Below are 22,771 nucleotides of genomic sequence, written 5' to 3' on the forward strand. Positions count from 1 at the left end.
ACTGCTATGAGAAGTTTTGCTCCTTTGTTTGAAAGGTGATAGCAAACACAAATAAGGAAAAAGGCAAAGCTTCCTGGCACTCTCAAGGCCTTGGGGGCCCCTTTCCACTCAGCACTGTGCAAGGAGAGAGCTTATGCCAAGGGCTTGTGTCCCTCCCCAACTTCCTCTGTAGCTTGGAGTTCTGCCTGAGCCCCCCACATTGCTGCTCACTACGTATCGATTCCAGTATTAGCCTAAAGTTTTGTTAAAAAATGAGCCTCCACATCTGCTCTAGAGCATTGCCCGGAACAGCACTTGTAGAAATAACACTCTCGCTGTGCTGGAGTCAAAGGCATGCTGGGATGAGCAGAGGAGTTTTTCTTTTTTTTTTTTCCACTTTGCTGCCTTCCATCACTTAGTCATGGTCAGGGAATTTAAACACTTCCTGCCCTCCCAGAGTGAGTCTTGACCATGACCCTTGTGCTCTTCGGGCACCACACCAGACTGATCCCTGGGCTTTGACTCCATCAGCACTTCTAACAGCTAACTCAAACCAGGGCTTTTCATTTCACCATATTAGGAAGAAAGAGGCTTGGCGGGTTGTTTCTTTTCTCCTCACAGTGAGTTCTGTAATATTACCATACCGAAAAGCTAAATGCAAAACAGATCACGTAACATGGCAACAACTGCTGTGACAACCAGCTTTACCAAATACGTCAAAGGTTACTGGGTAATTAACATGCATTTACAACAATATTAGAAGTATGGAGCTATTTTGAAAATCAACTGAACAAAGTCTGCTGAGAATCTCATATCTGAAACTTGTGCCCAGATTAAATCTCACTGTGTAAAATTCCTGTTACAAGAAAGATTAGGCAGAGATGCTTTATCCTTATTGGTAAACAACTGAAGCTTGCTTCCAGGTGGTCTGCTATAAATCTTCTCCAATTATTCTCAGTCTAATGTGTTGGAAAAGTTCTCTGGCTGCCATTTTGACCCATATACCTGGTGCTTCTGCCCTGGAGGAAGTGGTCTTGTTTTATGTAATAATGGCAGTTGTCTCCACTTCCTCTACTCAAAGCTGTTGAAAACAGTTTCAGGAAAAAGCAGAGAATTCCCACTGAGGAAGCAAAGCATATTCCTCACTGCTTTTAATTCTTTCTTGGAGGACACGAGTACTGACTCAGCATGCCTGTCTCAGAAATTGCTCAACAAGCCCAGGTTGCCTGTCACTTGGGAACTCTGGTAGCCGGAAACCTATGTTCCTTATATCTTTCTCACCCTTGAGGCTTTCTGGTTTGTTTGTCCTTTTCCTCAGTGTCTGTAGAGAAGTTTACAAGGATGTATTTTTTTTCTTCTAAGCCAAGTCTGTTGTTCTTACAGAAAATTTGAACAGCAGTCTGGTTAGACAAGGACTAATCACAAAGCTCATGCTCCATTTCCTCTGGTACCTCACACATACAGGCAGTGGTGAGCTAATCTGAAAGGCTGACTGAAACTGAATGCAGGAGGGGTCTCAGATCTGGCTTCCTAGATGGAAAACACTGGTAGAAAAAGATGATGAAGTATCAAAAAAAAATTACAGTGCCTTCACAGAGTGAGCTGAAACTGTTTTCAGGATGCAATTATAAACAAAACAAAACAAAAACCCATGCAGATACAAACCAAAATACTTGAAAACAAAAGAAAATGAAATAAGGGAAAAGTATACTACAGTGGTTAATGTTATCAAAGAACCCTTCTTTTGCTGAGCATCAGTCACACAAGAAAGGGTTGAAGAGTGCCAGTAAGGAGAACCATGACGGTATTAGGTAGAGAGCAATTTTTGCAAAGAAGCGGGGTATTTCCATGGGACACAAGGAGGTTGATTCATCTGCATGTGACTAGTTAGCAACTCTGGTGTGTTTGTAATTGCTGATAGAATGCAATAGCAAAGCAGGCCCACTGTACCTATGATTTACGCTTTGTATATCAAGCAGTAGTAAGCTGTTGGGGGTCTGCCAGCACACACTGATTTCAGGATAGCCATGGCAGATCCAGTAAGCACTTCTTATCCTATCCCCAAAGCAGAGGTTAGTCACACTGCATGAAGAAATGGTTCAGTGACATCTAATGATTGCTCATGGGCTGACTAATGAGAAAGCTAGGCTTGTGTTTTCAGTTAATTAAGTAATGGGTGGTAAAGAATCCATAAAACAGACAGGGAGTAATAAAGCCACCTTGTAGTTAAAAACAGCATTCAATCCTTGTTTGCACAGAGACAGAACATCTTATTCTTGTGGATCATTACGTTTGATTTAATTCAGTGAATCCTGAATTAAGTTCTTCACAATTAGTCACATTTAAAGGAAGGGGGAAGAAGTGGGAAACAAATTATCCTGGCCATCTGAACACCAAAAGCCACCTTTGCTTATTACAATCATTCTATCAGCGTACTCACTCATTCCAGCTAAGTTGATAGTGCCTGAATAATGTAACAGCAGCAGAGTACTTTGTTGTTGTCTGTGCCCAATCTTTCTTACAGTTTATCATAACTATTACTCAACTTCTGACAAAATAAACAATTACGCTCTTTCTGCTTAACTTTTCTTGGATGTAGAAAGGGAGATAGTACCTTGTATTGGCAGAGAAACAGTATTTCTACCTCTTAGCTAAAAACTATGTTTTTGTCTGTTTTGAATTTTTAGGAAGCAGTCATGTACCAATGTTTCCTTTTTCTTTTTTCCTCAAATGTGTAAAAGCTCCAGGCAGAGTCCAGCAACTGGAAATACTACCTCTGTGCACAGTTCACAGTTTGTTTTCAGCCAGCACTCTTCCCCCAAATCCGTCATCTTCTGCTTCCTTCCTGGTGACCCAGTTTGTTGTTTGCTTGCTTCCTTCGCTCTGTTCTCAGTGGTTTTTAATCACAGAGAGGGGTATATCTCAGGCAACATTTCCCAACTCCATCTGCTTACTTCTCTTTCTGATTATCTTGCAGATGTTAGAAAAAATGTAGGCAGTGGACTCTAAAGTTTCATTTTTCTTTCTCTAAGATCTAGCATTTGACCTATCATGCTCATTAATTGCACTGAGGTGTCACAAGCCTCTCTATCAACAGAGTGTTTGAGTGAGATGCAAAATGGAACTTAACTTCAGCAGTATTTTTTTCATCCTCTTGCTTAGTGGAACTCAAAAATCGTATTACTCTCACTGGTCTGTTACAAAGCTGAGTTTGAAAATAAGCTGAGCTATCACATTACTGTATCAGCTATATTCAGTACTTCCACAAACATTCTGCAATTGATACTTCTGTAAATAATTAATTTTATTTCCAAAGATCCTTTTTATCTTTGAAAACACTTTTTTTTTAGACCAAAAAGACTTGTTTAACGAGTCTTAGGATTTAAAGATTTAATAGAGAAAAAGCTTGTAAGATTTAAAGGACTTGCAAGGCTTAAAAGAGTTTCATTTATTTATTCATAACTAATCTTCAGTTCTGCTAGTGGCAGTCAGGACATTCAGCTATGAAGCCTGTATGTCAATGTTACCTGCGCTATCTAAAAATGCATTTCACCTTGTCCTCTTCAGCTCTCTGATGCAACATTTTCGTCAGTGGCACGGAAGACCCATCTACAACAACGACCACATTGTGGCTGCCCTGAGGCTGAGCATAGAGATTGCAGAATAATCTCTCTGTTTGTGTGTGTCAGTGTGGGGGCTCTCACAATCAGACCCTTTGAGCTAGTGGAGAGCAGGGAATATGCTCTCTAGGTATTGCCTGCTGGCAATGATGACCTCTGGGGACATGACCCAGACCTCTCCTCCATGCTGGCAATCACATCACTTCAGTGCTGGCCTGATACAACAGAGACAGTGCACTATATGGCTTCAATGCATCTGTCAAAATCTGAAAGGTTTTTGTCTTCATTGTCCTAACAAAGCTGTTCCCAAAGGGCAGCAGGGATTCCCAAATGATTAACACTAACAAGAGTATGTTGTTATCCCTTATTTTTTTTTTTTCCAAGTAAATTGGAAGAGAATTCTTTTCTCATACATTAAGAGGCAGCAGAACACATTGGTTTTGAATTCTTAAGATTTAAGGATGAGTAATCATGGCAGAATATGGTAGATGCAAATCACAATGGCTATGGACAGAATAAAAAACATCTAGACATGGCCTGCAGCAAGCGAAAGTTATGTCTGTGAGTAGCCATATCTTAAACATATTTTGTTATTAGAGTTGACAAATGTTCTGTTCTGTTGGTGCTTGCCTAAGTCCAATTAATTTTGTATGCAACACATCCACACATCTAAGGAGGACCAAATATTTCCAGGAAGAAACATAGGCACATGGAGCATGCACTGTACCAGAGGAAACTCCATTCTTCCAGGAAATGTTTGATCTATTTTGCATGTACAGCATAAACGCTTTGTGTCTGAGCACTGAACCCAGGATATCTGATAGTTCGCTGTACCCTATGCTGATCAAGCCCTTCAGGAGCATTGGGCTCACTGCTTGTGCACTGTATTGTTTATCTACTCATGCTGAGTAGATGTCTCAGAAAAGTTCTAGTTGTCTGGCAGACATCCAGAGATATTGCTGGATAGCTGAGCACCCCAAAATCCAGTGTAAAACCTTCAGATTCCACACCGACATAATTTAAAATCAAGATATATGATGGCCCTGGACATACTACAGTAAGATTACAGGTCCTTGGCTACTTGCTTAAGCTGTACAGAAAGCACAAGGCAGATACATTTCATTCTGTAGCTGAGTGCAGGCAGCTACCTAGGGTGTCACTTCAAGTAGCAAGCAAAAATGAAACAATCATATGAATGAGAAGGAAATGGGTGAGCAGAATTGCATTAGATCCTACCTAAATTCTGGGACTGCACCAGCGCTGGTGCTCAAATGAGGATTAAATCATTCAGCAAGCAAAGAAGCAAACCAAGCAAAGTCCATAGGGAAGGTAAGCAGGACAGTGTTATTAAAAGATTTTTGGGACTAGTGCCACAAACCAAGTTTTTTAAAGAGAAAGAAATATGGAAACACTCATCAGACATGAAGTAAGTACTGAAACATAAGGGGTCAAATTGCTACAGCTCTCAGTACACCTTCTATTTTTGCCTCCATTTATGTCATATTTGTGGAAGAATATCTAATTATTTTTATTTTAGAGCCTTCTAAATGAGTTATCCCTTCAACTAACATGCATATTATCATTAATGAGCTCATACTGTTTATAGAACTTTGTTTCTCTGAAGCACTTCAAGAGACAAATAGAGTCATTTTGGCTTAAGGAAGCATCATAAAGAATTGGACCATACTGTCTCTTGAAAGGTTTCTAATGCAATTACATATATCACAATTGCAAGCTCTTTAAGTCCCTGACATAAGCAAAGAAAGAGGGCATATACTTCCTGAGAGTGAACATGTAAACTAAATGGGAGCATGAAGTCATGCAATATGCTTTGAAGTTTTCTCTGTGCTTAGCTTTAAGTGAACTCCAGATGTTACTGTCTCCTGTACTATAATCAATACACACTTTTAAGTAAATACTTTTTTTTGAAGGCTTCAGGACCAAAGCAAACAAGCCATACTTATTTTCCTAAGACAATGTTTTCCTTAAATGTGTTTTAATGTATACAAGAGGCAATGAGTGAGCTACAAAATATGAATGTTGACTCTCTGAAGAATTCATTTTTATTTTAGTCATAAATTTTAACAGCTACCTGCGATCCACATAAAATAATTTTGAACATGATACTTAAAAGTATTCTCGGCACTGGACTTAAATGATGTTGAAATGTACATTAATTTTTTAAAGCTGAGCAACACATTGAATATTTATTTTACTGAAAAAAAAAATACTTATGAGGGAAGATACTTTAAAATCTTTTGACTGAGTGGGGAGTAGCTTCACATTGTCATTATTAAAATCCTGGATCAGATTCTCAGCTAGTTATAAACTGTTACAGCCTCACTGGCTTAATTTATCCCTTATGTTTAAATTCAGAACATCCTTCTCTGTGGTATTGCTAATTCTGAAGTTATTACAAATTACAAAAATTGCATGAAAAACATTACTTCTCACCATCTCAATTTTTCTCTGCTGTTCTGGATTGGCTGTCAGGCAACTTTGAACCCTCAGCTTGTATTTTCCATGGTGTATTGTACTTTGTGGCATATTGAGTCAGTGAGAAGGAATGAAAAATCTGCTGGAAAATGTTGTAGCCACACAAAAACCAAGATGTGTGCATAATTCTATTTTTTGCCACTCAAGCACATTTGTAAAGATTGTATAAATTTGGAAAGAGTCCCACATTTGCTGAGTAGACTCTACTTTTGTTAGTGAAACTGCTTAATAACTCATTGTAGTTGAGATATTTAGAAGAACTACCTCAAAGAACTATGTTCTTATTTTTGCCAGAAGAAAAATTTTCACATCATCTAATATAGAAAGGACTGAAAAATAGTTTTTCAGCAAGTTGTCCGTTGATTACTCTTATCAATGTCAAGAAATTCTGTGACTTTATCCTGAATGAGCATCTCTACTACTATCTTCCTTTCAGTCCATCTGCAACCATTCCCAAATTGTTCCTTTTCTCCTACCTCTTCAATTTCCCAGAAGGTAAATGTGGCTGTGTTGAGTGAGAGCCTTGAGTAGAGGTAAAGGCATTTGAGAAGTGCTTTCTGCACAGAGCCATGTGGAGGACACACCAGTACAGCACAGTGAGACTACAAACACTGGGAAGGGATGAGGACTACAGCTGATGGGTGTGTTTCTTCAATGGCATTTGACAGTCATATGTCCTTATCAGAAGCAGTCACACACAAGCCTCTCTTTCCAACCAGTTATAAATATTTACAAAAAGTTCAGGGCCAAAACATACTTCAAATTCTTAAAAAAAAATAAAAATCATCAGAGCATCCCAAGCAGATAGGTCATATTAACAGAGGTAAACCAACCTTCTTGGCTTTGCTGAAGGCAGTGGACCTTTAGTTTCACCTTTAGGCCATAAAAAGCAAGCTACATTAAAACAGGATTTGACTAACATTTTTGAGGGAAATTAAACAACTAATTTCTTATTAATAAATTAATCTTCATTTCACTCATTTTAAAATTAGATAATAACATATTATTTGGTAATTTCTCTCAGTCAGGACATCAGTGACTAGAAGCATAGCTGTGTAAGCATAAAGACAAAGCTGAATTTTTTAAAAAAAGATGCAGTTGACTCCAGTTGGAAATTCATTTAGACAATTTTCATTTATAATATAAGCACATAAATGTGTTGGCAAGAAAATATTTTTTCAGATAAGCTTACAGATAAGCCTATGAGAGGCCTGTCCAGAGGATGGGAGATGTAACCAAAACTGAGGACAGAACAAAGCTGAAGAGTAGAAGCTTAGAGTTGAAGGAGACAAAGCCAACAGCCAGGGTACACCAAGAAGAAGATCACAGATCTCCAAAGAACAGACATTTGCAGAGGACATGGTGGACCAAAGATAAAATTTACTTTATTATATTCTCCAGTTTTCAACAGAGGAAAAAAGAGAGAAACAAAAAACTGCTTTAAAGTTCCTATCAATTAATTATAAAAGACATTCTGTGACCTTAAAATGATTTCTATGTTCATTATAAGGTGATAAAAGGAACATCTTCATGGGAATTGTCAAAGCAACACCTTAAACTTCGAGTGACATTTTTCTAATTTGTGTTTGAATGTTCGTATTACTTGTCTATGAAAAAGATTTTTATATGTCAGGAGCCAAAACATAAGTGATGCTTCCAAGCTGGACACCAATGAGAGATGGAAATATTTGACTATGTTACATTTCTTTGCAATGTCTATAAAAAAGGCAGATATTAGAATAAGAAAAAATGTGCAACACCTGCAGACAGTAACCAGCAGATTCCTAGTTTCCTCAACTTCATTTTTTTTTCTTTTGCTAATTTTATTTTAGAGACTTATCTGAACTATTTCATCCATAAACATTCTGAGAGAAGTTGCAACATGCCAGGTATTTCAAAGCTAGATATTCAAATACATTGCAGCTCTTGAAACTGTTGAAGCTAGAGACCACTAATATTTACAAAACATAATGCCATAATTTGCAGTTCCTCAGTGATATGAGTAATTCTGAGTTCTATAAGCAGCCTTACTGAAGCCAGACAAATGATTTTAGTGCATAAGGTTTGAAAGTTAATGTATTTTAATACTGACACCGAGAGAGTAAAACAACAACAAAAAAAAATCTCTGGAAATTTGTGAGCAAATCTCAGAAGAAATCTCACTGGAGAAAAGTCTTCAACACAGAAGTTATAGCTGGACATTAGTATTAGATTCAACCATATTAACAAAGGTATAAAATGCCTTTTAGTGTTATCCTGGGAAGTACAAACAGTGGATGGCCCAGAACCATGTCTGGAAGTATTACTTTTCATAAGCATAGTGTATTGCAGGAAGGTATTACTTTTGACTATTTTGAGTTACTAGTTTATTCTGGCTTCTTCTAAGCTGCTCCTGTAGCTCTCCTTTATATACTGAAAGGTCACCTCACAGCCTTCTCTCCTCCAAGCTGAAGAGCCTCAGTTCTCTCAGCCTGTCTTCCATGGGAGAGGTGTTCCATTCCATTTTTTGTGGCCCTACTCTGGATACATTCCAACAGGTCTGTGTCTCTCCTGTACTCAGGACTCCACATCTGTACACAGTACTCCAGGTGAGGCCTCAGCAATGCAGAGAGGCAGGATCACCTCCCTTGACCTGATGACCATGCTTCTTTTGATGCAGTCTAGGATATGGTTGGCTTTCTGGGCTGCGAGGGCATGCTCATGGGCTGGCTCATGTTCAGCTTCCCATCCACCAGTACCACAAAGTCTTTTTCAGAAGGGCTGCACTCAATCCTTTCATCCCTCAGCTTGTATTGGCAATGGGGGTTGCCTTGATGCAGGTGCAAGATCTTGCATTTAGATTTGTTGATTCTCATGACATTCATCTGAACGCGCTGCTCAAGCCTGTCTATGTCTGTCTGGATGGCATCCCGTCCCTCTGGTGTGTCGACCACACCCTACAGCTTGGTGTCATCAGCAAACTTGCAGATGGTCCACTTGACCTCACTGTTGATATCACTGATGAAGATATTGAAGAGTATTAATTAGCCCCAGCACCTGTAGAAGCCTTTCTTGTTCTTTCTGGTATCCCAAGCCAAGTTTAGTTCAAACTTGGCCTTGGCTTTCCAGACCCCATTCTTACACAGCCTAGCAGCTTCCTTATACTCTTCCCTGGTAGCTGTCACTTTTTCCACTGCCTGTGCATTTTCTTCTTGCTCTTCAGTTTGACCAGCAGGTCCCAGTTCAGCCATGCTGGTCTCTAGCCTTCCTTTTCTGATTTGCTACACCTAGGGACGGAAAGCTCTTGTGCACTGAAGAAAGAGTCCTTAAAGATATACCAGCTCTGATACAAGAGACAGTTTGTGATTTTAAAGTCAGGTACATTGTGAGAAATAGAATGCTAATCTCTAACTCCTGCAGAGCATAGCTGAAGTTTGTTGCTGAGCTTTGTCAACCCTGTGCGTATTTTTGGCTGGATAGCCTCTAAAAAGTAATTAGTATTGCTATGCAAACACAGTAAATCATGTCTGAAAGCTCACATGCTCATGTCAAATGGGTACAACTAAGCTGTTTCAGTGCCCTTTGTCATGGTGAATACATGCACCTCTTCCCACTTCTGCGTAGATAAAAGCCATGATCCATGCTAGGGGATGAAGATTCACAGGGCATTCATCCATCTTTTAATGATCATGTTAGATCTTTCACTACACAGGCACCTTATGAATGTTGTAAAGCTGTAATATTATCCTTTCCATGAGGACACTGAATTACTTATCCATGCTTTTGATAAAGTGCATCATGACTGAACTGTTGCAGCTCACTAACTCTGGCAGATTTCCAGTCAAGGGCTATATTTACATCAGTTACAATTGATTCAAAATGCGTCCACAAGATTTTGAACAGACTAACACATCTTCACATGTTTAATCAAAAACAGAGTGACTAGATAGCTTTTCAGTAAAACAAAGGAATAATCATGATTAAATCTCTAGTTCTTTGGTTTCAGTTGGTATCCTTGGTCGGTATTCAGCCACTGCTTGGTCTAGTGTCTTTTCTGTCACTCCAGGCACAGGTTATGAATTCAAAAAGGGCGAAGAGGGACAGTCACCTAACTCGTTTCAGAAGCAATTGAAGAGTTTAAGGCACAAACCCTATTCAGCTGCAGGGAGGATAAATGCTCCTGAATGCAAACTTGGTTTTGAAAGTGATACTGAGGCTTTTAAGTCACAGAGACATTAGAAAATTTTCCTTCAATTTTTACATGCAATTACACTCATTGTCTTTTTCTGCAGACATTAAGCTTGCTCAGCTTCCTGGAATTTTGACCACCTAAATTCAAGGCTTATCTTTTAAATTTGGCTGTGATTGAAACAGCTGTTATTTATTCTTTTGTTTGGCATGAGTTTTTGCAAGATTGCCATAAAGTCAGTCTGTTTGTATTGTAATGTACTGTTAATCTCTTTTTCCTTTATGAAATACACACACAGTACCCTAAGGGAAAGATCATTATATATTGTTTCATACATACATATATACATGAATACACAGCAAAGATTCAAACAAAGGGAAGGAATATTTTGGTAATCTAGAAGAAGATGAATCCTTTGTGAAAAAGCCATTTAACATATGTAACAGAATGTTTCTTAAGTCATGAACTAAGAGATCAACGTTAATTTGTTGCCAAATAGAAGACTAAGATGAGATAAAAATGGAATAGACTTCATTCAAAGTCTATTTTGTAGGAGAAAGATGTATCAAATTAAGAGGCTGCCATATCACTGTGATCATTTACGCATAGTTCACCACCAAAAGTTTTCCAAAACAATGCATTTTAAAAGGCTTTTTCCTAAAGAGTAATTAAAACTTGAAGAAATTTTGATAACATTTGGTTCATCTTTATCAGAATTTGGTGATTATCTTGAAACAGTATTAACAGTAGATAAATTCTAGCTATTTAGAAACATCTGCATTTCTATGTCTCAGAAATGTTAAGAATTAGGAATCACTTTTGAAATGCATTCCAAAGCCCTGCCTGGAAAAGCCCTAGCTTCTAGGAATGTGTTATGTTTTCATTGCATAGATCGGATCATCTTCATTGGGACCAATCAGGAGAAAAACCAGCAATTGAGACCCCTCAGAATTCTATTAATTTGAAAAATAAGTTGCAAAATCACAGAAGGTAGTTTGGGCATGCCACTGATGCCAGTAAGCTCTATCATCCTGACTGAACACTGTTGGGTCCCGTAATGACACCTTATTTGCTGAAGAAAAATCTCTTAGTGCTAGAATTTTAACTGTCCAGTAAAAATTTCAGAATGAACCCGGTGATCTGATTCTTTTATTCTAAATATTCTAAATCAATAACTTAGCTAGTATAACTCAGATCACCTGGGACAATAGCTGCCTGGATTTACTTTCAGTGAAATTTTATGTGTGACAAGAAAGTACTTGTTCTTTCCGTCTAATCAAAATCAACTAAACTCTATTCTGTATTCATCATATTGGATCATGATCATCATACTGTGCTGCTCTGCAGCATCTCATGCCACTCGAGACTTTCCTTTGATACTCAGTATATGTCTTGTGATGCTTCTACAGAGGAGACAATAGGGGAAGAAATCCTTGAAAAGTTTTCCCCAAGGCACAGAGAATTATTTCTGTCAGAGGTCATGACCCTGGATCACGACATTTTACTGCAGGGAGACTTTGGAACTGGAAACATTGTGTTGGCTATTTCAGTGTTAGCTAACTCTAAGGGAACAGGAGTTCCTCAAATGCAATTCCTCTAACACTCCTTATCTTTATTTTGGAGATGTGGAGATGTAAACACCACACTGAACAGCCGTCAGGAGAGAAAATCCCTGGAATTCCTAAATGTGGGATGAGAAATCCTGTCCTTGAGTGCTGGACTGATGGCCTATTGTCTGTATTTTCATTTATTTAGGCTCCATAAATAAGCTTCCAGTTTGATTAAAACAATATGGAATGTCCTTGTTTTCAGCTCCCTTGATTTTTTCCAGTTTTCATGACAGTTTTCAACTGTTTTAACTGCTCACCACCAGACCTTGTTGCACTTTACCAGACAGAAGCACCTTCAAATGGAAAGCATCCATTAGAAAAGCCAACAAATCCCTGCCTGCTAGCTGTACAGAACCAAGACAGATTTGAGCACAACTTGAAAAATGGGGATTTAGATAAAGTATTTGTGACTGTAGAAACACTTCAGCTCATTTAGCTATGTAATCTAGATGAGTGCAACACTTAAACTGTCAGACCTCATTTTCTTCCATTGAATGATATACCATGAAGCCAGGTTTCTGTGACCCTCTACTTGTGTGCAAGTTAAATTACAGACACAACACTGAATTGAAATACACAGCAGTATCACAAACATCTGTATGACATTCAAAAGATAAAGGCTAAAAAAGGCAAATTTTGAATGCCAAGCCAAATGAAAGCAAAAAAGGGGGAAAATGTGATTAATTTGATTTGAAGTAAAGGTTTTTCTCCCTCTGGACATACATTTTAAAACAGCATAAACAGTGAGGAAAAAGTTGTACTACAACAGAGTATAATAATCTAGAAACACACTTTGTCAATAAAACCTTAAACAGGGGTGTATTATTAGGATTTTGTTATTTTCATGCTATTTCAATTTGAACTAAAAAAACAACGTCCATATGCCTATCTTGCAGTCTCTTTCACTTGCACTTTGTCTAGTTGTTTTTCTGCAGTGGATCTTTTTTTTTTTGTCCCCCCTTTCCTGTCTGGAAAAGCTGGAAAATTCCACTAGTGATAACTCTGTCAGCTTACTCCCTCTCCTGTCACTCCTTATTTAAGAAAACAAGAGGGAGGGAGCAGGGTCTGTGAGGCTAAGTTATTGATTTAGTAAATTCTGCAAATCTTACCTCGCAGCAGAACAAATCCTTGGTGCTATTCTTAAGGGAGCAGGGAAGAGTTCTTCTGAAACTCAACTTCTTCATGCTCCTAGCGGCAGTAAGTTCTTTCTCAGCCTATGATCACAAAGTTGCTTATTCTGGGAGCTATCTGACAGCCTGTGATAGGATATTCTGCCTCTAGTCATACAAGGGCTGTGAGAACAAAGAGCGGTGGAGCTTCTGGCCCTTGTGGGAAATGGACTGACACTGCTCCATCACTATTTAAAGAGTAGATGCCTTCAGGATAAATCCTCTTAGTGTGTTTTCCTGTTTGTGTCAGAACTTAAGCCTTTTATCCATTTCCTAAGAGGAGAAATAAAAAAGCAATCAGTGCTAGCTGCAGTGTAATTCAGGAGAGTCCGTGTGGGGTGGCACAGAAAAAGACAGAGCCAATTTATGTGTTTTCTGCTAAAGAGATGTAAGACAAGGCTATTAACGTAACTCCAAAATTGTAAATGACCAGATGAAAATTAATGAGGAGCTTTCTCCAGTGCACAGTGCCAGCTAAGAAAGAGAAGCGAGCCAGAATACAGCTATTAAGATATCAAACATTTATGGGGAAGCCTTTCTTGCTTTTTTTTTACAGTGGGAGATGCAGATGAATGCTGTCAAAAGTGAGCATCACGTTTTGCATAGACTGGCCCACAGTTGTTTCTTTTGCCATGTTAGGTAAGTTCTTGAAATTCAGGGATGACAGAAGTTGCAGTTTGGGGACGGCCCATGTGCAGACTATTTCTTACCACCGGAGGTTACTGCAGTAAAAAGAGGCCCAAGAAACATGGAAAGCATTTGAGATGGTCCAACTAAATTCCATTCACCAAGCTTACTTATCCATTGAAATACTTAAACTGATCTCTCAAAAGGAAATCTGATTTTATGGTTATAAGCTTTCTGTTATTCTTCACTTCCTCTAAATATATAGCTAAAGATCTTCAGCAGAAAAAAAAATGGGACTATCAGCTGCCTGGCAGCTAATATTTCTTTGTGTGAAACAGCAATGTGATGCTAGTCCAATCCTCCCAGCTAAATACATCTACAGTGTCACTTCCCACAGGCATTCCATCAGAGGCTGAATATTCACAAGACTGCCTCTCCTTCCTTCAAGGATGCCTTCTCCCTCTTTTTAAAAATAATTCACTGCTCCTTCAGTTACTCTTTATAAACCGCTACGAGGAAATTAAAGTAATTTTATACTTAATTATAAGCATTGTATAAACAGATATATATAGTTTAAATAAGTAGAGATCAAAAATACATAAATATAAATAGAGAATTGCCTTTTCCCAAAGTTGCTCTCTGATGAGATTTACAAAAGGCTTGGTAACAGTGCCCTGTGGTTTCCTAGAAATTAAGGTGAGATTTGGTTGCATTTGGTAAATATGAAAGGAATCCAAATCCATAGCAGCTTGCTGTCTGTGTGGTGTAGAAAAATGCAGGCCAGGAGGGAGGGGAAGAAGCAAGACCAACTCACCTGCAGCAATTCGCAGTAAGCTTATCCTCTCTCAGGCTGCTGTCAGCAGTTAAAACTCTTCTTGTGTCACACTAAGCACTAGTTCATCTCATCTAACACTAGATATTGAACTGGGATGTGTGGGTTAAGGCACTATGTGCCATAGGCTCCTAGTGGCAGCCAGTGGAAAGGAAACCACTTCCAAAGAGCAATTCAGCTCAGCTATGGATGTCTGCCTTGCTGTCCATAATAGGAGAGGACAGTGAGGTTCTCGCAAAGAACTGTTAAAATCTAGAAGTGGTTAACTGCTCACTGGGCATTTTGAATACGTGAAAGCAAAGGAACAGTGAGCATCTCTCTGCCATGCCCTTGCATTTAACATACCTCCAAAATACAATGTTTTACTGAACTACAATTTAAATAAATCTTTAAGTTAAAAGTCTTGCCATTAGCAATTTAAATATGCTTTAAAATCTTTTATTTATTTTTTTTCTCTGACTGTTTCTGGACCAGCACAAGGGTGAGTCCTAATCACAGCTGTACTATGAAAAATAAATAGTGGTGAACTCATATACACAGGTGTTCTACTGAAGCTGGCAAGGATCTGAATTACACAAGGATCTGCCTACACTGGTATCTTAATTCATAAAATCATTAAGGTTGGAAAAGAACTCTAAGTTCATTTATTCCAACCGTCCACCTGCCAGTAATATTGTGCACTAAACCATGTCCCTAAGTACCGCATCTATACGTTTTGATTTGACTCTGTGTCATGATCAGTTAAGAATTAGCTCTGCGCTAATTCCCTATTCATCGTACACAGGGACAAAAGGATGAAATATTTCAGCACATATACTGAATGTCATACAACTGACAGTTCCTGATGCATGTGGCTTCATCCTATTCTTTATTCGAAAATTAAATGCTAAGAAATAAAATAGAACTCCTGTTGACTCCATCTTATGACTGCAGAAATATATAGGTTGTCCTTACCATGAGACAAATGCCTAACCTCATTGCTGCATCTGAATGTAAAAACCAGTCCAAAACAATTTGCTATTTAAAGTGTCAGGGCTTTGGCCAAATGAGTAATTGAAAAAAATCTTCATCTACAGTTCATCTGAAACAAAGCCATTTTCTTCTCACGTAGAAATTCAGAAGAACAATAAACAGTTTGATCTCAATGATTTTGACTTTGTTTTATTTTTCTGTTCAACATTAAACCTACATAAATTAGAAACAAAACTGTTCATTTAGAAGATGTTGCAATGATATGTTTCAGCTTTTTCTGATTTTGGCTCCTTTTTTTCTTGGCTTAAAAAATGCTCTGTAGGTTATTCTGATCAACCCAACCCAAACTTCTTTCTCCCTGAGAAAAAAAATTCCTTTCTTTTTTTGATCCTGCTTCTAAATACAGTCTTCTGTTTTAACAGGTCACTGCTGCTGGGGAATTGCTTTGAGGACTTGTCTAACTGATGTCATATGGCAAGCATGAAAATAAAACTACAAGAAATGAACTGGAAGAAATATTGTTGGATTAATTATTCCACAGAAATTAAACTGGCATGATCCTAATTGTGTAGTGGTTTCCTCTGAAACATGACTTCTATTTCCAGGGTCTCTACATATTGATCTATTCCAGCTGCTAGTGAGTAAAAATCAGAGGCTCTTCTCCAGGCTTTTACATTAACACTGAGCTGCATTAAATACACATGCTCCAAATCTGGCTTGTTTTTCATGATAGAAGAATGGCAATGTCTTAAGACTTAATAAGTAATGTATTTTAAAGCAGCAATTCAGATAGGAAGAAGATATTCATGGCCCAGCAGTCCAGACTTGACCTCAGCTCCTTAGAAGCCATGAAAGATTAAAAGATCTTGGAGGAGATCTCTGAAGATCTGCTTCTGTCTGGACTTTGTCAGGGGATCTGTAAAACCTCTTACCTGTAACCATGATAGATTAAGATTTAATTGTGATCTTAGCTGTGACTAGGAGGACGTTAATTTATGGAGTAGGGATTTTTCAAAAGAAACTATTTAACCTAGAGACCATTTAAACGTAAAATCAGCCATGCAAGAGAAGAGAGTTTACAGAACATGACAGAAGAAAGACTGTAAAATGCACAATGCCGATATTACGAAAGCTGTGGAACAGAAAAATCCTCCCAGTGCCTGTAGGAAAAGTTTTGTTTTGCAACATGCCTGCACTGCTGGCCACTGAGCTGATTTTCAGAAATTAGCTGACACGGCATTCTTTATCTACACTAAAGCTTAGTGTCGGCTGTGAAGGTCACCTTGACAAATGAACTTGCCCAGTGGAAAAAACCTCCGCCACAAGTAAATTAACAGGAAGATCCTGAGCTTGTTTTCCATCGCCTGCTGCAAAAGCCACAAGCCAGGGCCATATGTACACTGGAAACACTATGTGGAGCCATGTGACTGGGAAGTAATTTTTTGTGATGAGTTTACAAACACTGGATTTTTTTCAAGTGGGTCCCTGATTTTGCACCTTAGTTTTCAGTCAACTACTGTTGTCCTTCTGTCCTACAACAAAAGCCTATCTTTCTTCTTTCATTACTGGATCATAGATAAAATGCTATTTGTCCTAAACCCAAGGATTTACAATACAGTTCCCAAAAGAAGTGACATACTGTCCTTTAGCCATTGTTTCTTTCAAAGCTGAAGAGTTCCGTTGGAAGTGACTTTCGAAGAACAGTTGGACTGAGTCCAACTGCAAGACTCCTTCAGAGCTAACCAAAATATCGGGCATCAACTACCTTTCAAGAAAGCCTGTTCCAGCACTTGATGATCACCACAGTAAAGATATTTTTCCCAGTGGCCAGTCTGACCCTCCCCTGGAGCACCTTTGTTCTATTTCTGCACATCAAAAACAGAACAAGAAGGACCAGAAGAGAAAGAGTACAAGGACAACAGTCTGATGGAAGAGTCACTAAATTACTGAGTGAGGGGGAAATGATGAGTAAGAACCCATATCAGTCACCTGGCAAGAAGATAAGGAAAATCATTGCTTCATAGTATACCTGAATTGCAATATATTTTTACAGGTGAAGAAGGATCTAAGCTGATAGTCTGCAGAACTGCCATTCCTCATCAGGACCAGTCTTTGGCTTTTGCTCCTTCTGCAGCCCAGCCTATGTTCCCACCTTTAACCAAGGTTGAACATGAAGAGGCTTTTCTAGGTACAGTTTAAATTGGGCAGTGATGTTCTGACCCTTAAAAGTCATGTCTTTCATTGATCCTTCCCATCTTTACTTTTCCTCATCCCAAACAATCTTTCCAAACTGATCATTCTGTCACTTCTGCAGTTGCTCCATGGCTTTGGCACACAATGAAATGTCAGAGGTAGGGTTCCCGCAGTCTAAAATGATTGCCAGCATCTCTTGGCCAAAAAAAGAATATTCATAACATATGATATGGGCTAAGGGTTCAAAGAGTGTTATAAAGAGTATGGAAAACTAGAATTCATGACATCAAGGGCTGAAGGATTACTACAGTTTGAAGAGAAACAGAGGAACTTTGTCTAAAGCCAAACAAAGCCAAGCAATGGATAAAAGTTCTAGATTACAATTGCCAAATATAAGACATTTGTTCTCCCCTCAACCTTTAGATGTTAACCAAGCACTGCTAAACTAACTACAGTTAAACCACTGTAATGTATCTGAGATATTTTTATGTTAACAGATGTTCTTCACTAATGTGAGTTTAAAAGTAACTATAACTGCCAAATTACTATTTGGCCAGTTACCATAATTTTAAGAACTGAGATGAGTTTCTTGTGAGTATCTAGCAGTCCATCAACTATTTCACATCTTTGTAGAGGTGAGGATTTAATTTAAATAAAATGTCTTAATAGTTTCACCCATTAGGTAATGCTAATTTAATCAGCACTTTTATTGCATTTTACTTGAAGGAGACTGTAAATCAAGATATGTGTTCCAGTAAAAGGACTTTGAAAAAATCCTTAACTAAACAGTCTGAAAATTCTGCTGGACACTAATAGAAAAAAAGTTGTTTTACTTTGTATACATTATTATGGCTCTGAAAAAGTTCAATCAATAGCAAATGTTCAATCTCCACAGTTCATTTCTTCAAACAGAAACATACACAAGGCAAAGCCATATCTAATTACCATGTATAACATAAATATTGAGTTACTCTAAGGTTTTATTAAGTATTTGACAAAAAAAAGCAAAGTAGGCTTGGCCGTCAGGCAGAATTTGAGAGGCCAGTCTTGTACAATACATCAAAAAAGAGAGCAGAAGAAAATAAAATTTAATTAGCAAGTGTAATGAAGGAATCATTGTTAACCTCTTTACTGAGAACCATCACAGCCATTTCAACATTATGAATAAAATAGGAGAGACTAAAACATTAGTATGAAATAAAAAAAAATACATGAAAAGGAGCTACTCAAAATTCAACATACTACTATTGTTTACCATTGTCACAATTCAATGACATTAAGAGTGCCAGGAGACACAAATCTCCCTCGCTTGATTTCAGTCTGGAGACCTAACTGATCCATGAGGGATAGGACTTGGAACGCAGCATAGCCTGGTTTCAATAGCAGTGCTCAGACTAATTATACACAGAGACACCAATTTCATCATAGATTCTTAGAATCACTAAGATTGGAAAAGACACTAAGATCATATAGTCCAGCCATCAGCCTATCATCACAATACCCACTGACCCACGTCCTTCAGTCCCACATCTACCCCTTTCCTGAACACCTCCAGGAACAGTGACTCCAGCTCCCTGGGCAGTCTGTTCAATGCCTCACCAATCTTTCTGAGAAGATATTTTTCCTAATACCAAACCTGAACCTTCCTATGCACAACTTAAGGCCATTATCTCTCATTCTAAAATACACAGCACAGCCTACACAGGCCTGCAGTCACTTGCCACACTTGCTTAAATGCAGCTGGAAAGCCCAAGGTCCATGTAATCACTATCACATACCCAAGTGCCAGTGGTTGCCTCCACTGGGCTTTCTTGCAAGACAGAAGAATAATGCTAATTGTGACTTACAGAAAGTGTTGGATCTGAAGAAAAGATTTGATTTGAGGATCACAGGATGTCTAAAATTTAGGGCCATGTTGTGGTAGGACAGATATTCTAGTGTGCTGGCTCGATTCCAAGGTACATAGAGACTTGTTCGTATAAGTCATAAAATTTCTACTGCTTACACCAGCTCTGCTCATGGCGTTTGTTTCTCTGTGCAGTGAAAATACTGTTATTATTGTTGTTGTTATCACGCACTGGAGATCTGAAGAAAAAGCCTCCTGAATGCTGTGCTTTGTACAGCTACACTGAAAAATGCTGTTTACCGTAAGTACAATGCACTGTGTTCTCTGGCCGTGTCAGGCATAAAATTTTGTGCCCCTAAGACAGCAGCATTTCAGAGATGGAATTCTTTCTCACTACATAAACTCAGATATTTAGGCATATAAGAACAACATAACAACAAAAAGCCAATGTCTTTCTCATATTCAAGTACATGGCAATTTTAAAGCTGTTATCTCAAGTCCTGCTAGGCATAAAGCTACTGTTCTGATCCAGTCAGAATTATTTCTAGCCCCATAGGCTATAGATGTATGTGGGGATATCTAAGCCTTTAATTTAAACAATGACTGAAGACCGTGCGTTGTCTTTCCCAGGCCCTAGGCCAATTCTATAACTGGGGAAAAGAGGTGAATATTTCTTCTATTTGTATTTTTATTTCTGGCAGGCTGCATACAAAATCTAGCAGCTGTTTGAAGATGGCCAGACATTTGTAATGCTGGTAATATTTTGTTGTGAGGGCCATGGAGAGTGAGCAGAGATGAGTAACACATGCACAAATACATGTAAAGACGCAGATGGGTACGAAGCATGGGAGAGGCCATACTGTGGAAAATGTTGTTTTTAAAGCACTAAGTATTGATTTCTAAAGCACTACATAATGATCTGCTCCTAGGGAAACTGAGGAAACTTAACCCTAAAACAAAAGACTGAGCAAGTTGCCATGGCAGCAAGAACTGTCTCTGCTTGCTTCATCATCCCTGTCTAATTATAATTTTCAAGCAGGCTACACATCTGGCTCTACAGTTTGAGAATTTGCTTAGTAATAGTAACTTATAACTATTCTTCACAACGATTCAGAGATACTGGAAAGAAATGGAGGCTGAGTGCCTGAAGTGCTTGCCGTAGTTACAGCTGGGTTGGAGTTATGGAACTGAAGTATCTCATGCAGGGTATTCTGTTAGGCACATCACAGAGCCTACTGCTCTAAAGGTTTTCTTTGATTTGATTTAACAGCCAATTGCCCCTATGGAATATATGCTGACAATGCCTAAGGATTTATTACAATCTCCTTTCTCCTTTGCAGCTGAAGTTGTCATTTTTCACAGACTGAGTAAAAGGAGTTTTGAATAACTCCAGGTAGGACCATTGCTCAGTATAAAATATTGTCCTCGATGGGGTCTATACTGGAGTTTTTTCGATGGAAAACCTGAGGTCTAACCCTGCCTGGAGGTGACTACTAAGCTTAAAAAAGCAAAAAAGCGGGGGGTAGGATGGAAGAAAAATGGAAGTCAGAAGCTAGGCCTCAAAGCTGAAGAGGGATTTTTAAGAAAGCAGAAAAACTAAGCAAGGGGTGATTCCTAGAGTGCTTGGCACTCTGTCCACAATCCTGTGAAGCACTTTATGTATGCTCTGGAGTATGCCACAGGGAATAGCCTGAGCACTACATACCCTGCAGGATCAACCTCCAAAAGAGGAGCAGACACAAAGCAGATGGCATTCTGTTAGCTTCACTGTGTTAATAAGTAATTAGTTTGCATTTTAATCTCTTTAGCATATTTTCACCTTCTTGTTTTTCCCATTTAATATAATGATCCGTACATACACTAAGAGAGCAGGGCAATGTACCAGTCATTCTCCATGTCCCCTTTTCATGAGCATGGAGTGAAAACGGGCACTGGGAAAATGGATGCTTGTTTGTAACACAGATCTGGCTTCATCAGCAGTGCTTGGACAAGGAACATTGGGAGTACAGAATGGCTGATGAAGGGAGAAAAATACTGACTGTGTCATCTAATGAGTTCCCCAAGTACATGAAGCTTGTGTGTAGTGAGTGTACCACCACCTCTGAGAGCATTGGTGTCTGCAGCAGAGTTTATTGTGATGCCTTGTGGTTTTTTTGGGGGTGTGTGGAGATAGGGAGACTGATAGGGGAGAAAAGGAGATAGCTGTGTATCAGTTCATAAACTGGAGTGAGACTGCTGCACCCACTGAGGCCAACTGCCAGAAGGCAGTGAGAAGAAAATGAAATTCTAGATGCTATTCTCTCTCCTCTCCTCTCCTCTCCTCTCCCTCCTCTCCTCTCCTCTCCTCTCCTCTCCTCTCCTCTCCTCTCTCTCTCCTCTCCTCTCCTCTCCTCTCCTCTCCTCTCCTCTCCTCTCCTCTCCTCTCCTCTCCTCTCCTCTCCTCTCCTCTCCTCTCCTCTCCTCTCCTCTCCTCTCCTCTCTTTCCCTTCTTCTTTTCCCAAGCTCCTGCCATTCTACTTTTTCCTTTCCAGCACAATGACAGCTATCTGCAGAACTTCCTCAGACCTGCAATTTGTGCAGCGGCCAGCTTTTATGTGGATGTTTTTGAAACTGAGTGCTGCCCAACTGGGTGCAGCCTTTGCTGGAGCTGGAGCCAGTCTTCCACAGGCAGTCAGCACGTGACATGCTCTGCTTCTGCACTGCCAACACTATTGACTACCAAGACACGGCCGTTCAAGCTCAAGACTCATCTCTGGAGACTAATCACAGCCAGTTGGCCAGCTGCCAGTCAGGTTTGGAGTATTTCTTCTGCACAGGCTTGCAGACATCACTTCTACTGGAGCTGTGGACATGTGTGGGACGAAGAGTGAGATTCCTGAGGAAACTTCAGTAATCATTTTAGCATTCAGGCAACTGGAAAAGGAGTTGGCAGAGGCTGTAGGGCCTTTGTTTTCATGGCTGTATTAATCTTCTCCCTGTCTTGGAAAGAAATCCTAAATGAACTTAGCACATGTTCTCAAACAGCTTTCTTTCTCCAAGTAGTTTGTACTGTGGATTCAGCAATCATGCCAGTGCAAAGCTAACATAAATCAAACATATTTTGAAGATGGCATAACATACTCATTTGAGTGAGGATGCCTGATGCTGTGTTATTACTTAAGTTAACAGTGATTACTGTAGCCTAGAACTTCTGAGATATATGGATTAAATTTTTTTTCCTATCTTGAAAGGTTGTGGTGGAGACATAAAGAAAGCATTA

The 22,771-nt window shown here is 39.0% G+C and overlaps 1 protein-coding gene across 3 annotated transcripts in view; it reads right to left on the minus strand.

The window, feature by feature from the left end:
* Positions 1-22,771, minus strand: part of ARHGAP28 (Rho GTPase activating protein 28) — a 74,269-nt gene that overhangs the window by 36,529 nt on the left and 14,969 nt on the right. The window contains exon 1 of one of the 3 annotated variants that reach the window (XM_085220809.1): positions 12,983-15,245. The exons of the other annotated variants lie outside the window; for them this stretch is intronic. The gene's annotated coding sequence lies outside the window, so the exon portion shown is untranslated. Of the gene's footprint in view, positions 1-12,982; positions 15,246-22,771 lie in introns of those variants that run through there. 3 annotated transcript variants of the gene reach the window in all.

Source organism: Meleagris gallopavo, chromosome 3 (assembly GCF_905368555.1).
Source record: "Meleagris gallopavo chromosome 3, MGAL_WU_HG_1.1, whole genome shotgun sequence".
Lineage (NCBI taxonomy): Eukaryota > Metazoa > Chordata > Aves > Galliformes > Phasianidae > Meleagris > Meleagris gallopavo.